Below are 14477 nucleotides of genomic sequence, written 5' to 3'. Positions count from 1 at the left end.
ACCCGACGACCAGGATGAGCCCGAATACCAGGTTGGGCTCACTGACCAACACGTCAGGCCTTTTCGGGTCGTCATGCACATTTGGATCTTCCGAATAGTCGGGCTTGTTCGGTTCGTCAGCCTTGTCCAAGTTTTCAGGTTGGTCTAGGTCTTCGGGCCCATCCTAATCATCGGCCTCGTCCTAGTCGTCAGACCAGTTTGGGTCTTTGGATCCATCCAGATCTTCGAGTCTGTTCGGGTTGTTAGGTCATTCAAGACGTCGGGCTACTCGGGTCGTCGAACTTGTCTGGATCGTTTGATCTGTCTAGGTAGTCAGACTCGTCCAGGTAATTAGGCTCGTCTAGTTCTTCGAACTTGTTTGGGTCCATCCGGCTCGTTGGGCTTGTCTTGGTCTTTGGACTTGTCCGGGTCACTCGACTTGATCTTTGACTCTAGCCTAATGTAGTATTTTTAGGGGAGCCTAACCCACTAGAGAGGGGGCTTTGGGGGCTGGGGCTTTTGTTTGGCCCCTCATTTGGGGGCCTTCTAAAATGGGGCTTAATGAAGAGTTGTTCAGGGTTAGTCCATGGGCTACAAATTGACAATTCTAACGGTGGACGAGTCAGGCTTCGAGACATGACGTGCACCTTGATTTAGATGGAACTCGTAACACTCAGGGTTCAGTTCCTTGAGGTAGAGGACGAGGTAGCCAAGGACGAGGTGGACGTGACTAAGGTGATGTTGAAGATAACACGGATCAAACCAAGTTGCATAATTGACGTGGCCATGGTCAAGAAAAGGGCCGAGGAGGTCGATCCAAGTCAAAAGTGAAATGCTTCATGTGTGGCAAGCATGACCACTACACAAGAGAATGCAGGTCGACAAGCTGTTACAACTATTGCAAGGCTGGTCATATAGTAAAGTTTTGTCGAACTGAAGAAATGGAGAAAAATCTTCTAACAAAGGAAGACGACGAGGAAGAGATAGGGATTTTAATGATGATGCAAAACTTGGATGCTGAACTCAGCAGTTGTAATTCGCCATAAACTTAGGAACTCAACCTCACGCTCATGTTTAGCGCTATTAAGGAAAAATTCTCCAGGAACCTCCTCCTGAAGCTGGTCCAAGTCACCTGCACATCCCGGGTCTGCATCTACTTCTGCATCCCCAGCCATCAATACTCTGCCTCGGTCACCAACAGGAAGGTGGCGAAGGTGAGCTTCTACGCCTCGGTGCACTCTATCACTCAAAAGATTTTCTCGCACTCTCGCATCCATGTGTCTGCCTCGTCTAGGGTGGCTTTTCCAGTGAACTTAGCTAGTTTATGGCGCATGAAATTCTCCATCGTCACAGGCCTGACAGGTGGGATCATGGCTCTCGGTTGCACTGCCACAGGCTGCATCGCATCCACCATCCTGTGGATCACGTTCGCAATCTCATCAGCACCTACGGTGTTCCTGCGTCTCCAGTTTGCCATTGCTTGTGCACGCCACATAGTTCAGCTGTTAACATTAAACACCTAAATTAAAACAAACATTATTAGTTGCAAACAAACAACCACACATCACACAATTTCACAACAATACGCGGTCAGCTCACTTCCCAAGTTCCCCAAAAATTCAAAATGTTTGCTCTGATACCAAATGTAACATACCTAAGGAATATTACTTAATTAAATAAATAAAGAAAGAAAGGAAAATAAAACATCACGATATCATTATTTCCAAATGCGGGAAACTTTAAAATATTTAAACATCGCGCCAAAAGTCCAAAAGAAATTAAATCAAAATCATTACAAGTTCCAATGTTCCAATGAAAGTCATGAAAACAGAATAAAATCCCTAGCTCTAATCCCAGCTATCCCTCACTCCGTCGCCTGAGCATCCTCAGCATCACCTGTATCAACATTTGCTCCCGTGTAATGAATCACACGATCATCGCCATACACAAAATAGAAAGGGTGAGCTGAGAAAATAAAAATCACATATATATAATATGCAAGATAAATCATACACCCATCTTATTCAACCTACTCAGTTCCTGGCAGGGACCTTAACCACAAGGCTTTTTAGCCTTCAAATCACACAAATGGTTAGCCTTTGACTCGAGTATATGATGCTCACACGAACCTGCCCGCTCATGGTCCTACCTCTACGAACCTCCCCGCTCGTAGTCCTGCTCTACGGACCTACCCGCCCGTAGTCCAACACATGTGATCCACCAGCCACGTACCTCCACGCATGCAACATCTCTCAAGTGTGAGAACGGAATATACGAACCTACCTCGCTCGTATCCCCATGCAAGAGTAACTGGATATGAACCTCCCCACTCATATCATCACATGTTCAACACCATCCATGAACCTACCCGTTCATGGCACAACATCTCCCGATCCAAGTATAGCATCGTTGTTTAACACACAACACATAAACAAGTCAAAGTCTGCAGGATTTCTGCCCAACGCAGCCCCAAGTGCCGCCAGGCGAAACAGGTCTAGACCGCCTGGCGGTACCTTCCTACTACCAGTTGCCAGGGCGCTCCCAAACCCATTGTTTCACAGACACTACCTAACGGAGCACACCCTGCCGCTAGGCACCACGCGGTGCAGGGACCTCTTACGCTAGTCCTATCGCCTTGCGCACACACCCGTGCCGCTAGGCTCTACACTAGTGGCCTACATAATGTCTGATTTTCTCCCACAGGTCTGAGTACATGGACTTATACCACTAAACAACACCAAGATACTCATGTGTGTTTATTCTTCAACCTCGAATTGGTGTAATATTGTCACACTACACATGGTCCATTACCTATGATCCACTTCCAAGGTTACTCTAGTCATAACTTGGCCTTTAGCAAACATAATTTTCACACTCTCCAAAGATTTGTTTTAACTTAACACCATTATTGCTCCATCCAGCACCTCCACTACATATAATTGGTATTTCTATGCAATGTTACATAATCCAATATCGCCCATCAATGCATTTAAGTCACGAGTGATACCTAAAGCTAATAAGTCATGATCAACAATTATCTAATCACACATATGCAAAGACTATGCTTCCAGAACCTGAACTTTTAAATAAAATTACTCTTCTCCCTTTCTTTACTTAACATTCCTACCAACACGACATACCCTAGTCATACTTTCAACCCATTACCATTCACATACTTAATTACCACAATATATTGCCCTTCCAATGTTACCCATTTAATTATGAAACCACTCACTCGCCAAGGTTCCTCCTCATTTTTCACAACCTAAAATCGCAAACAGTACCTGGCCTCGCCATCGCCTGGCGGCAAGCAAAGCGCCGCCAGGCGGTGTGTCAGTACCCCACATAAACCAGACGTCTTCATACCTGTGACAGATTAAGCCCATTTTCCAGTATTCATCCCTACCACTTACAGTCACCAAGACGCGACAATACATATATAATGGACTAACTTTGTACTCTTAATTCATTTCATAAAGGTATCTCTATCTTTATTCTCTTGAGTAAACCCAATTCAATTCATGCACGAGTATATCTCAAGCTTTGCCATAGCCCCAATTTTAATCGATTTCAGACCAACAAAGTGTCCAATAGAAGCTACACACATCAATTCCAGAAACCATATTGATTCCTGTACGAACAACATTGAAATCATCAAAATGAACATGAACAGTGTCGCGCTGCTTGGCAGAAATTCATCGCCGCCAGGCAATTCAAGCCAAAATCAAGAACATTGCCAATGTCTGATGTGCCGCTTGGCAGTAGGGGATAAGTCGCTAGGGTTTTCATGCCTCTTCATTCCCATGCCAAAATAAAAATTAGCAAAATATAAAGTTCTAGTCCCTTTTCCCCAACAAGAACCCACAACCCATCAATTATTAAGTCAAGTTCATAACCAATTCAACAAATTCATATTTGTTATAATTCCTATAATTTTAGGATTATATTATCACGTCTCACATTCATATATATATATATATATATATATATATATATATACAAAACACATAGTACTCTCAACCACTTGAGTTAGTACTTCTCCACATCATAGCACTCCGCATTAAATGCCTTAAAGGCTTCTATTACCCGCATTTATTAAATAATTATTTAATTAACTATTTAATTTTTTTCTAGTCTTACAATGTGTGATCTGACATGTTTTTAATCTATTATTTTTCACAAAACAACACATAGATGTCATGTAAGACCCGTGAAAATTAATTAATTAAATATTTAATTAATTAATAAATGCGGGTAGAAAGCGCCTTTATGGCATTAACTATTGTTTAATGTGACGTGGAAAAGTACTAGCTCAAGTGGTTGAGAGTACTTTGTTTGTGTGAGAGGACTTGGGTTCGAGTCTTATGTATGCCAATTATGTATAGATATTTTATTATTGATTTTAAAAGATATGTAAGAGTATGTGATTAGTATTGTAAACTTATGTGATTTATGTGTATCATCAAATGTGAATTGGCATAGTGGTTGTGCTTTGGCCTTATGAGTGGAAGGTCATGGGTTCAAACCTTTGTGGGCAAAGAAAAAACTTTATTTTTGCTAACTAATAGTTGAGGTATGAATATGAAGGGGTAAAGAAAAGCCTAGCAGAATCGGGTAGTCAAGGGGGTTGGAAAATTACCAAATAATCAAGGGGGTTGGATTATTGCTTCTTGATTAAATTCTGAATGGTGGCAATTTCGCATTCTATGTGCCGTGATTGTTAAATGGAGATATTTGGAATTTGGATGATATATTGGGTTGGAATGGATGATTCTGAATGGCATTTGTCATTATAATTACATTGGTATCGATTGAATGGTTGTGGTACAATTTTTGGGTATGATTTAACATGGTTTTAGGTAAAATGCGTGTGTGACAGTGAGGGAACTCTGCAAGTCTCGCCCAAGCGAGTTTATCTCGTCTAGGCGAGAGTTGCAAAACCTCACGTCTGGTTTGGGTCGCGCTGCTCGCCCAGGCGACCTTTGTTTGGTGTTGAGCGACTTAGTCTCACTCAGGCGAGGGACAGCTCGCCTAAGCGAGGTCGCGAGGAAACTTGGACGCTTTTTGAGCGCGATATCTCGCTTAGGCGAGAAGTATTGGTGTTTTGAGCGACTCTGTCTCGCTCAGGCGAGAGACATTCGCCTGAGCGAGGTCGCGATGAGAAATGACGTTGTTTAGGTTCCTCGTTTAGGCGAGGGGTGGATGTTACTTTGAGCGATGGTGCAGCTCGCCCAGGCGAGGGAATCTCGCCTAAGCGAGATAATGTGAGATTGTGGTTGTTCTAAGCTCGCCCAAGCGAGGCGAACTAGCCTAAGCGAAGCAGAGGGCTTAGCTTGGGCGAGGGTCCCTAGCTTAAGCGAGTTTATGTGATTTACTATGTTTTTATGTGCTTGTGAATGTCTTTTGGCTGTTTATACTAAGGTTAGGTTATATATGCATGTGGTGTGGTGTTTGGGCTTGAAGGACTAAGTCCATTAGGGGTCTGGGATGTGCTCGGAGGTTGGACACATGATGGGCATGGAACTGGTTGAGTTCCCGTCGGCTACTAATGGGCTAGGAGTCCTTAGTATGGTGATTGCATGTGTCGGGCGCACGATGGGCAAGGAACTGATATGTTCCCGTCGGCTACTACTGGGCGAGGAGTCCATAGTATGGTTATTGCGTGCGTGCCAGGGTCCAAGTATGAGACTTGGATGTTTTACTACAAACGAGGAGTCTGTAGGGCAGGACTATGAGCGGGATAGGCTCATAAGGTTGGACCACGAATGAGTTAGTTTCATGGGAGCACAGGGAAGTCCCAAGACCTAGTTCATGCATATGACTCATGAAGGACTATGAGGTCATGGTTGGGTGATTTGGAAATTATGAGTTTTGTACTTATGTTGTTTTGGGTGGGGAAACATGTTTATTTCATATATTTGTTTATACTTTATTGTGCATAGCTCACCCTATCTGTGTGTGTGTGGCGATGATCGGATACCTTGTTATCCGGGAGCAGACGATTTGGCAAGTGAGCTAGGAGACGCTTAGACTCGGAGCGTGGGCTAGCTTGGGATTTTTGTACATATATTTATTATTTTAGTTTTGAGATAATTATGTAACCATTTCGGGAGCCATTGAATTTTAATTCCATTTTATTATTATGGAGTCCTGGTGTACCACAGTTATATTAAAGTTGTAAATTTCCCGTGTTTTGGGGAAATAGTTTTCTTAAATGTGGACTTTAATTTTAATTTGGAATTATTTATTAAATATTCGTAATATTCCTTAGGATGTTACATTTCACGTAAACTGTCGCAACATGAATTTCATGTGATCAGAAACTTTTAGTCTATTAAATTTGCAAAAACAACACATAAATTTCACTTCAAATTGTCACTACACTCAAATTATGTGACCTGGTGCATTTTTAATCGACTGACTCTGAATTTTTATGTGTTGATTTCATTTATGCTGATGTGGATTTGCTCGAATTGCATTCAATTGATAGACCCAGTCAAATTACTCATCATATGACATTGATTAGACTATAGTAGCAACAATAACAACTAGTGCATCAACTAAAAACCAATTTTGCATATTGCATTGACCATAAAGCACTTTAATTACATGATTCCCAATGTGTATGCATTTGTTATGAACTGTTTTGAGTTGATAGCATAAAAAATGCTTGGGAAACATCTTACTTTATGCTTTAATACTGATTCCAGAACATTTAATTGGTTATGATTCCCTGTACTACATTGAATCCACAATATTTGTGCAAATTAATTGACTGATTTTATTATCAACATGTTGATTCTATAAATACATGCAAAAACATTATGCATTTGCACTCATATCTGCTAGTAAGAGCCAAACCTAGATTTACCATGTCTCGCAGACAAAGAACAACCCCGTCAAATGAAGAAAACTCCATCCTACCTACTCTATCCTTTCCCGTTGCCTTGAATCATGGAAAGCTTGAAGTTTGGTTCGAAGGCCATGAAGATAGGATCCAAACCTTCTTGATTAAGATCACTAGGAAGCACATGATCATTCCTAAGGTGTTGTGTCTATCATGGTTGAGGGCAAAGAACTTTGGGACTATAGAATAACACTTCAAGTCTAAAATATTTAAGGCTTTTGTTGAACTTTTGGGCTAGATCTATCTGGACTTGGCGAAGGTCTTCTATGACAACCCCAAGTTCAGCAATGGCATCCTCAAATCAAGGGTTAAAGGTGTTGACATGCAGATCACTAGGAAAACATGGAAAGATGTTGCTTGCCTAAGGCAAATGGGTGTGCAAATTCACAAGGGTGAAATAACTATTATGGATGAATTCAATAAAGTCCAATATTTCAACTAATGTGTGCGAAATCAAAGTAATCAAACTCGCAATTTTCATGTGGGAAGGGTTTGTTTGGAGGAAAGGTTGCTAGCCATGGTGTTGACTAAAATTATCATGCCTAGGGGGAGCAATCATTCAACCTTGAATGAAGGTGACTTGGTGGTGATGTATTGCATCCAAAATGGTGTGGTGGTTGATTGGATATACACCATCTATGGTCACATGTTTAAAGCAAAGAGACTCACTGATTTCAAGCTACCATATGTGGTTCTCATCTCCAAGTTCATTGAGCATTTTGGTGTTGATGTGGAAGAAAAGATTGAGGAGTCCACTGGCCTGTTGAACCATGTTTCCACAATCAATATGCACAAGATGGGTTTCACAAAAATATGTAACACATGGCTGGTTGAAGGAGAAGAAGCTGCAAACATTGAAGTTGGAGCCAATGATCACGAGGCTGAAACTGGTGGAGCAAACCTAGGAGAAGATGATGTCTCTGATCCACAATCCATGGCCATTGAGATCTATCAACCTCCTAAGAACACTAGACCTGTATATTCCCAGTTTGAGAGGATGGTTCTAAACAAACTTCAAGACTTGAACATGTCACCAAATGCTCACCATGCATAGGTTAAAAATTATATTTGAAGGAGTTGATAGACAAAGATTATGGTAACTAATGTAAGCCTTTTTTTTTCTTTCCTTTGCTGTCCCAGAGGTGTGGGCCTGGCCCTTCGTAGGCCCAAGGGCAGCCCTTCTGAAGGACACCCTACCTTGCTACAAACCCCTCCATTCTCCTCATTCCTCAGTTTTCAATTTTTTTCAGAAACAGCAACTCCACACCTCTGCTCTCTGCTAGGGCACACCAGCCGCACGTCTCCGAGCTACCAAAACCCTTCCTTTTCCCAGGTTCCAGCTCTTTCCTAACTCCGGGAGCTGTGGTGCCCTTAGTTTCGAATTTGTTGCTTTGGTTGTTCTCCAGAACAGGTAAGGGAAGTTAGACTCATCGGTCCTAAGTATTCTTGGCTGCTTAGGTCGATTTTATATTTATGTGCGTGCCTAGTATGCTTTATTGGATGAAATGAAGTTGCATGTGTATTTGGGCGTTGATCTGGGCTGTTTTCGCTACTGCATGTGTGCTGACAGTGGTGAGACCTGTTAATCTCGCCCAAGCGAGCTCGTCTCGCCTAGGCGAGAATAACAGGGCTTTTGCTTAAGGTTCTGCATCGAGAACTCGCCTAGGCGGCCATTTTCGTTTTTGACCGACGCCTAGTCTCGCTCAGGCGAAAAGGCCTCGCCTGAGCGAGATCTCGTGAAACCTCTACTGTCGCGCGTCTCGCCTGGGCGAGAATTCGCTGTTTCTGTGAGGACAGCTTCTCGCCTGAGCGAGTTCGCGAAGGCGTGCTCTGTTTTCCTAGCTGTTTGGATGGTCTGTTGCATGCCTTGGTTAGGTTATCCTTCCTAAATAAGATGTACATAAATATGCTTGGGTGTTTGAATTTTGTGAGTTTAATTGGCATGATTGGTATGTGGTTTATCATGGATTGTGGGTTTGTAGTAACTTGACGTGAGAATTGGATAAATGACCAAAATGAGCTGGGAATTGTATGAGAAACATGATTCTGAATGTGAGATAGGCGTAATTCCATGAGTCCCATGGGGAGACTTCATGGTGGCGTGTAGTGTATATATTAAGATAAGGATTCAAGTAAGGACCGCATCCCGAAACTCTGAAAGGGTCAGTGAGTCTCAAGTAGAGCAAACTGACCCAAGTGGTGAGAGTAGCGGGAGGCCCTAGTCTATGGCAGGATAATGGCCTTAGACGTTTAAAGGCTAACCTTATGCGTGGTAGGGTGAAACCCATTGGCAATGGCTCTACAGAGCAGTAGAGGCCACCACAAGTGCAAGCGTCCAGTGAATCCGATCTTAATTATGTATCCGGATAATCGAGTCATAGTGTTTTGCTTGCTTGTCATAACATGAATTATGTGCCTCTGTGTTGTATGTCTGGGAATGTTTATGCACTTCTTCCTTTATACCATGATAAGTCTTATATTGCACTAGCTTACCCTTGCATTTTGTGTTGTTTCTGTTATGTTTTCTCTTTTGCGATGATCACCTTCGGGTGGGAGCAGATGAGAGGGAGGTTCGAGATGGATCCGGGAGACGCAGCGGTGCGGCCTAGATTTCCTTGTCTGGATGTCTTAGGAGTAGTTTCATGGCCATGAGGCCTTTTGTATTAGTTGCCTTAGTGGCAACCTTTTTGCAAAACTGTTGCACCTTTTAAATTTCCTTTTGCTTAGGACTATGTGGTATGCCTAAGTTTCCTTTTAAGTAATTCTGGATGACTGTAATAGTTATCTTTCCTACGTTTTATATTTCTCTGAGTGCTTCTCGTTATTGTGATCTTGTGACGTTTTATTTAGTAGTAATATCTTTCTAAAATGGGATGTCATAACTAATTTATATAAAAATTTAATTTAATTTATTTCAATTTTTACTTTTTATCATTATTTATCTAAAAAGTTTTAACTCAATGAATAAACGATATTGCCGAGTGATTTGCTAAATAGTTGAATTTTGTAGTGAAGTGCATTTATTTATGGAATACTAGTAAAATTCTAATTAAAAGGATTATAACTTTAGAAATTTAATTACGAACTTTGAAAGTTTCTTGACTTGTTTAAAACTTCTAAGTAGCTTTAGCATTAATGTGGTACAAATATAGATTGGTTGGAAGTATGCATGATAGTGTGATGAGAGAATAACGGGAAAAGTTGCGTTTTTGGATTGAATGGTGAGGTTGCCATGCTTAGAGGTTTTGGATTTAAGTTTGTTGAGATACAATTCTCATATTTCCACGTGCTGTGTATATCCTTTGTCAAACAGTGTTGATCAAATTGATACACAAAGGGTGCTAGGATATGTTCTTTTCATGGATGGGAAAAAAACTAAGCTGCCTTATCCTTTGGAGAAGTTTCATGCTGAAGTGGCTGGCAGGAGCTTCCATGATGGACGTTTTATACAGATGATGAGAGAAAAAGTTGTTGCTCTGCAATTGTAGTCCTTAATATATTTTGATTGTGAATTTAATTATTAAAATTATTTACAGGGCAAGAAAATAAGCCTAAAAAATTACTAATTTTTAATTGAAATTATTGTTTGAAGTGTTCTTTTTTGCCTGATAATATTGTCTGGTTTGTTTACTATTCAGTGTACGAATGGAGTAGGGCACTGTGACATCTCTTCTTGAACAGGATAACAAAACTGTTGTGGGGGTCCAGTACAGAACTAAAGGTGGTGAACAACTTAAAGCATATGCTCCCCTCACAGTTATTTGCGATGGCTGTTTCTCAAATCCGCGTCGGTCTCTTTGCCACCCCAAGGTTGAAATGTCTTCAAAATAGTTGAGTGACAATACTTTCCTTTTAGTGACACCATATATCGTGCTTATGATCAATTCAGACACAGTTTGTAGATGTTATGAAATCTGGAGGATTTGATTCATCAGTTTTGCACAAGTTTTGGCTCCCCTAATATGGTATTAGCCACTTGCCAGGTTAAAGTACCCTCCTCTTTCGTGGGTTTAGTTCTGGAGAATTGTCAACTCTCATGGGCATGTTATTCAAGTTTATCCTTCCCCTATCTTATTTTATCGTATCAGCAGCATTGAGGTTCGCTGCTTAGTTGATATACCAGGTCCAAAAGTCCCTCTTATTTGGAGCGGCATGGCCAATTACCTGAAAAAAGAAAATTATATTACTTGTGGTACATTCATATACCTGTGGAATAATTGTACACTATGGTGAGCATTAAACTCTTAAACAAAATCAAATCAAAAGTAAAATTTATTTTTTCATTTTTTGCAATCGAAAGTAAAATGAGTTTTTGATACAGTATTTGAGCATTAAAAGTAAATCAGCTATAAGAAAGTAACCATCAAGCAAAACAGTAGTTCTTTTAATGTGTACTACTTGTAATCTTATATATTTTCATTTTTCTAGTATCAGTTTGAGTACTTTCGTGTTGTACCAAAACAAAACATAAACTAGACTGGCCTTACCGGTTTAGCAATCGAAACATAAACTAGAATAGCTTCTCCTTAAACTGGCATAGATTTTTTTTTGTTGTAGAAAGATTTTGCATTTCCTCATATCCATTCTGATTGTAAGGTTTAATGTTTTTGGATTTTAATAATTGAACAAAATTTACCTAATAAAATATAGAAACTATAAAAAAAATAAAAAATAATAACTCAATGTGAATACTACAATAAATTAACCTTCAACCTTTAATATGAATAGTTAAATTGGATAGTACTATCAAATGACATAATTGGTGACTACAAAACATAAGAATCCCGCTTAGAAGAGCATATAAGCAATCAAAAACAAAATAAAAAACAATATTCACAGACTGAACCAACACAAACGGAGATTTATACTAAAACAGAGAAGAACTTAAAGACTGTTGGAAAATGTGAACTACATAGACAACATAACACTTAGGATCATAGATAAATCTGAATAAACCTAAATTTCAATAACAAAACTTATGACTGAAATGTAGGGGTCGCACGAACGCAGACCCCTCTACCACAAATTATGACGTAGGCTCTGCCATTTGGGCAGACCTTAGAGCAACACCCTTCCCAAGTGCAATGGAAGTCACTGTCCTAGACCATGGACCTTCTTGATCACCCATTGACCCCGTCCAGGTAAGTATGTTGCATAACCAACCACACTTTTCTTTTGTATCACAAGCTCCACACTTCTCACTACTCTTTTAGTGATGTGGGACTCCAAATATCTTTGAAAACAAACCTCTCATTAACTTCATCACCTCTGCCACCAAATACATTAACATACCTTGCTTCCTGGTTAGGATAATAAACTATTTGAAAATACCAACTTGTAACAACAAAGTATAGATAAAATTGACCTTGCACTTGTACCATAGAATGATTAAATGATTCTTCATTTAGGATACCTCAAATGCAAAGTGCAATCTTATGGTGGGATTACAAAATTAAATATTTCAAAGAGAAATGATTGAATTTGTTGTAAAACAATTAATTACTTAACATGGCAATCTATGAAATAAGAATATGAATCCAACATAGACAACAAAATGCATGTCTTTCTTCTTTTTCCTGTTTTTGAAGGTTAATTTTTTTAATTAAATTCAAAATAACTATTTCAGATTTGATTAATTTTTTTCCATGTGCTACATGAGATAAAGAAAACACTTTTTCCACGTTAAATGCAATCATTGTCTATAAACTAGAGTAATTTTGAAGAATCAGAACTATTTCAAAGCTAAAAGCTAAATAATGAAAACACATAAATATAAAGCTTTTAAATCTTCATAACTTGTGAATTTCAACTTATGATTTGACATTTTGTTGCAAAACTTATAAGTGTCCTATATAAAATGTTTAGTACTCCACCAATCAAACCAGAAAGAACATGTACCGAGTATTACATATAGGCACAAAAGCAAAAGGCTAAATAAACAATAAAAGAAAAATATATCTATTGTAGATAATATAATGTGATAAAAAAAGTGATATCATTAGTTAGATATTTAAAAATAATGAATATATCCCAAAAATATATTAATGTTCTTTTTGCTCTTCTATATACCATTAAACAAATTCAAACGACAATTTTAGTAACTAACTTAAAAGTTAAGTGGACCTTTATTCAACCTGAACCTAAATTTTAATGATGTTGTCTATATTGATTACTTGCATAAAATAAATTCGAAACTGAGAGGTCAACAAAAATCTATATATAAAATCAGTAATAAATGACTTAAAATGTATTAAAAGATAATAAATTAGTAAATTAAAATGCATAATAATGTCACTTGCTTTTGTAGAAAATGTTGAGCAATAATGAAGGAGTTGCGCAAATGCAAAGTCTACTACCACAAATTATGATGTAGGTTCTACCATTTTGGAAGACCTTAAGGCAATATACCTCAAAGTGCAATGAAAGTCACTACCTTAGTCTAGGTAAGTATGTTGGACCTACATACACACTTCTTTTTTTTACACACTTGTATACTCTCCACTTGTACCAACTTCACCATTTTCTTATACATATGTTACTTTGCACGAGTATAAAGCTCATTCGATTTTTATAAAGAATTATAAAACCAACATACATCAAGAAATTGTTATTGCCAAAAAAATAATGAATGATGAGTTGATGAGAAATAACAAGTGAGTACTACGTTATTCATAAGATGTAGGAGGAAACAAGGTTATATAATTACACACTTGTATACTCTCCACCTGTACCAAGTTGACCATTTTCTTATACATATGTTACTTTGCACGAGTACAAAGCTCCTTTGATTTTTATAAATAATTACAAATACAACCAAAATACATCAAGAAATTGTTATTATCAAAAAAATAATGAATGATGAGTTGGTGAGAAATAACAATTGAATACTCCATTATTCACAAGATGTAGGAGGAAACAAGGTATTTTGATGCTTGCATGGTTTCACATATTTTTGAGAATCATAAGTTTTTGAGAGGCTAAAACCAAGGTACTAGTAGTGACTAGTTTCATAGACATAAAGTTCTTGCATGTGCTTTCTACTTGTAGTAAAATGGATGTAGATCCTCTAAAATGATCCATTCAACTTAGAGAGTAAAATCAATAACGTTAATAATTGATACTGCATTCATATTCATATACATAAATTTCTTATTAGTGATTGAAATGGCTTATATCATTTTACTCACTTTAGATAAATTAGATCCTAGTAAAATATTTTGATACACTAAAATTAATGTGGTAATAAGTGGAATTCATTCTTATGCTAGTCCTGTGGGTTGTTTGCAATGTGTTGTATACATTATTATTTTTGTTGGATTTGTCAAATGCATGCATTATCCTTATTCATGAAAAACTCTACCAAGGATAAATATTCTTAACAAGAGTAAGAGAAAAAAATGCATTTTCTTTTTCTTTTCTAAGCACTTATTTCACCTCAATTTATTTTAGACAGATGTTAGTTTTATGCATTTTGAAAATCATCTCAGAAAAAATGGAATTGTTAGGAAGATCGTTTCCTACTGATGGAACTTCAGTGAGGTATAAAAACTAATTGATAAGAAGGTATATAACAAATGTGTTGTTTGTTGCC

At 38.5% G+C, this 14477-nt stretch overlaps 1 non-coding gene and 1 pseudogene across 1 annotated transcript; one reads left to right on the top strand and one right to left on the bottom strand.

The window, feature by feature from the left end:
- LOC114188427 (squalene epoxidase 3-like) overlaps nt 1-10983 on the top strand; it is a 59162-nt pseudogene extending 48179 nt beyond the window's left edge.
- An 893-nt stretch (nt 10984-11876) lies between these two features.
- Nucleotides 11877-12035, bottom strand: LOC114189341 (U1 spliceosomal RNA). The gene has a single exon (XR_003605644.2). It is a non-coding gene; the product is annotated as a U1 spliceosomal RNA (small nuclear RNA).
- Nucleotides 12036-14477: the final 2442 nt, after the last annotated feature.

The sequence above is a fragment of the Vigna unguiculata genome, chromosome 6, assembly GCF_037176805.1.
Source record: "Vigna unguiculata cultivar grain cowpea cultivar isolate G323 ecotype 2 chromosome 6, ASM3717680v1, whole genome shotgun sequence".
Classification (NCBI taxonomy): Eukaryota; Viridiplantae; Streptophyta; class Magnoliopsida; order Fabales; family Fabaceae; genus Vigna; species Vigna unguiculata.
The sequence above is the reverse complement of the archived record's forward strand: the minus strand, read 5'-3'. Positions and strand labels throughout refer to the sequence as shown.